Source organism: Trachymyrmex septentrionalis, unplaced genomic scaffold (assembly GCF_001594115.1).
Source record: "Trachymyrmex septentrionalis isolate Tsep2-gDNA-1 unplaced genomic scaffold, Tsep1.0 scaffold8, whole genome shotgun sequence".
NCBI lineage: Eukaryota > Metazoa > Arthropoda > Insecta > Hymenoptera > Formicidae > Trachymyrmex > Trachymyrmex septentrionalis.
Window position 1 is genome coordinate 4,143,447 of NW_017305987.1, and position 3,965 is coordinate 4,147,411.

At 30.5% G+C, this 3,965-nt stretch overlaps 1 protein-coding gene across 2 annotated transcripts in view; it reads left to right on the forward strand.

The window, feature by feature from the left end:
* LOC108754485 (phosphatase and actin regulator 2) overlaps nucleotides 1-3,965 on the forward strand; it is a 302,039-nt gene that overhangs the window by 16,172 nt on the left and 281,902 nt on the right. The gene's annotated exons all lie outside the window — the stretch shown is intronic.

Consider the following 3,965-nt stretch of genomic DNA (forward strand, 5'->3'; position numbering starts at 1 on the left):
CCATTGCGTATTATTTTTGTATGAAATTTCTCTTTTATCGCACAGGTACAATTTTATGCAGTCTTTGTGCGAACCGCTAAAGTTATTGTTGTCGCTTGGAACATTGTAACGATGAAAACGATAAAATAATGAATACGTACAATAATGAAACGTGAAGGTAGATGTTTTAACTGAATATAATTTTTACTCAAATTTTATAATTGCAATATCAATTATCGAAATTATTTTGCATAATATCATAAAAATATTTATTAAATTTTGCGAGCGTAATAAGCCGTAATGATAAAAATTGCTACTGTCACACAGTACGAATTGTTCACACTTGACACAAAAGAAAAAAAGTAGGACTGCGCTCTTTTTGTAGACTACAACTTGCTTTGCGGAGCAAGTTGATACTGAGGATAAAAGAAGGCAAGCAACTTCGCTTCTGTACCGGCTGACTGAGCCTTTGGGAAAGCTCATCCTTTTAGTGCTGCGTTAAATATTCACGAGAATCTCCGTTTAAGCGTTACGTTACCGAGAGTCTCCGTGAAGATCCTCGGCGAATTGGTATCCTTTCTGACTTCATCTGGCAACGTCGTCGTCCCTGGAGAAACGTGCTGTCGTCGTTGCCTACATAGCGACCTTAAAGACAAAGGGCTCGTTAAGATTGCCGCGTTCAAAATCAGTACCGCCCACGGTTAAAGAAGCCCTCCGACTTCATTAATTTACCGTCGTGAACACAATCGTTGGATTTATGGTTAAGTCTTAAGAAACGAGATGTTCATACTTCTTTGGCATTGCTTTCTGAAATATGAAAACGCAACTCTCAGAGAACGTTCGTGAAATATGTAATCTCGAGTTTCTTATATTTTCAGATAGAACTATTTTATTTGGATCATGTTAGTACAAGAATTAGTTGTAAAATAAATTTGTACGGTTGATAATAGATGTAACTCGTACCATAAATTTTCTTAATTAACAATAATTAAATTTCTAATATATACAGTTAAAGTATTTGTGCAAAGTATTCATGGTTGCTTGCACATCTTGCTATTTTGTTAGCTAATGGACATCTGCGTATAATCCTATTAAACGATACATCGACGAGATCATGTAAAATAAATAATTAATTGTCGAGATTTATCATAAAAACAATTTTAAACTTTTAACAACATTCGCCAACAAAATTAATATTGAAATTTAGAGTTGGGAAAGTTATTTTATAAAAGTAAATCGTTACATTTTTGTCCTTTTTTCTGAAAAAAAAAAAAAAAAGAATAATTTGTTACTCGTTACTGATTCAAAAACATTCAATTTGAAAACGTTACTGATTTAAAACATTAAAAATTTGCTGGATACAATATGAAAATAATTTATTGAATCATTGAAATAATTATGTTTTGGAAACTCAAATTGCTAAAATATCAAAATTTTTCGTAGCATTATTTATCATTTTTTAGTTTTTAACATATTTATTTTGATAGTCCAACAATATTATTTTTTCTATTCACCAAAATGTTAGATCTTTCAGCAAAATCATACTTTCTGTGCTTATTTAAAAAAGTAATTTGTTACTATTATCATTAATCTAAATTAACGAATCGTTACAGTTTCCATTACTTTCTATGATAATGATTAATCGCAACATGGTCGGACATAACACTTCTTTTTTTTTTTCAATACTTAAGCACCTTCTATGTATATGTATTGTAGGTGTACAAAATAACGACAAAAGTAACTACTCGTTATCTCAAAAAATGTAACCGCGTTACTATTAACGTTATAAATAAAGAAATGTAACGTCGTTATCCATTCGGTACTGAAAAAAATTTTTAACGGTTATACGTTACTTCTCAATCCTGCTGAAATTTATAATCAACACTGAAAAAAATTTATATTAATACTGAAATTTATTTTAACTCTTTGCGAATTTAATGTCACGTGGATAACAATCACATATGCGAAATCTATTGTTTCATTTTGTTTCTCCATTTAATTTTACAAAAATTTTGTTATCTCGTCACAAAATCATTGAAGTCTTCCGTATTTTTGACTTGATGAAAAGCAATATCCTCCCAATGCTGTTCTTTAAAACTATTAGTACTTTGATCGATCCAATCAACAGGGCGTATTCCGATACGGAAATCAACAAGACCCACAGAGCTGAGTAACGTGTTCAGTTTCGACGACGGGCCGCTATCGTAAACCGAAGGCGAACGCGTCAATATATCCGTTAGCTATCGACACGTCGTCGTATGGCAACTCCGGCGAATTAGGCCGGAACTGCCATTCGAGATGAACATCATAATCGTTGTAATCGATATAGTCCCCGTTTCGTTTTACCGTGATATCCCACGGTCCGTAGAAACTGTGCCTTCCGATAAATAGTTCTTTAAAAACATTTATTTAATACCTTTATTCTTAACAAGAGATATTGTAAACAAGAGTCTCCTTATTGATTATTATTTTTGGAAATTTCTATGAGATTTTATGTTTAGAATTTTGGATGATATAAATTGAAAGAATTCTGGCTCTTCTCCAGGAGAGAGATTTGCAATTCTTTAAGGTACCATTTCAGACAGTTAACTAGAAAGAAAGTTTACTTACCTGATTCAAAATCGTTTGTAGATGCTGATATGATTTCGATCGTCACTATTAAAGCAAGAACGAAACAGAAAAGACCGCGAGTTGACGCTCGTTTACTTCTCAATTTACAGCTGACACTGACTTTTAATATTTTGCACAATCGCTTATATATATTGCTGCAATGTAGGCAAATGTTTGACCGTGCATTTAGCAGGTGATAAAGTCCTTACAGCAGTTGTAGCCTTTCGCAGGAATTAATTTAATTAATTATTCTTTATCCGCTCATTGAGATAATTCTCTTAAATCAACTCGGATGGTGGAAATTATCAAGACCATTATAATTTAATATTCATGAAATATGTGTATTAGAGATGTCAGATATAATTAATACTGTTTTATTGTATTCATTTATAGTAACGAAATTTATTTGCAATACAAAGAGAGCCATTTTATAACGGTTTATTTTTATTGTGATTTGTATTAAAAAAAGAAATATTGTCTATACATTTAAAATAATAAGAAATTAATAAAAAATAATACATTATAAAAAGCTTTTATATATACGTATAAGTAATGGATATTGTATAAAAGTTAAATGCAGCTTGTTAGCTCGAGTTAGTTGAAGTTGTCTGAACAGTCACGCCTGGATGTCCTAACTATTTCCTCTTAGTGATCTCTTTTAACCCCAGCCAGCACTATTAAAAGAAATAATTTTTCTTTATATTAGTTGTTTAACTTAAATGCTCACTTTTTGTGCTCTCGTTACTTGAATTTACTAGCTCTGACATCTCTTTAATTAAATGCTCTGCGTACTCTTGTTTTGCATGCAACGCTTATTACAAGAACTAAAACGAAATGAAATAGAAGTTTATGAGTTTCATAAAAATAAAAATCCACTTTGCGTTTAATATGTCTTTTAAGTTTACAAATACGTGTGTATAGACTATTGAATAGAATAAATTAATGATAAGTTTTATGACGAACGATTATGTTCAAGTAACGAAATTGTATGTAAGGTAACCAAAATTAATCAATATATAAAATTAATTACGATTCTGTTTCTTACCCGACGTTAATGTAAGACATAGTAGAGGATCTCCTTCTTCTATCTAAAACTTGACCTCCGGTAATGTTATCGTTGTAGATAGGTTTCCTATACCAGAATAATGGAAATCCGTAGTTTCTAGCAACTAATCTCTCTCGATCATCTGTAAGATGAAGATTTTATCATATTAATTATGCAGTCATCAATACTGAGTAAAATTTTTTTATTTCATTTTTTTATACTTTAACACCAATATATTAAGTTACACATAAATATTTTTAATAATTAAAATATATTATAATAATAAAATGATATGTTTAATATATATTAATATAATACGTTAAATGTTTAC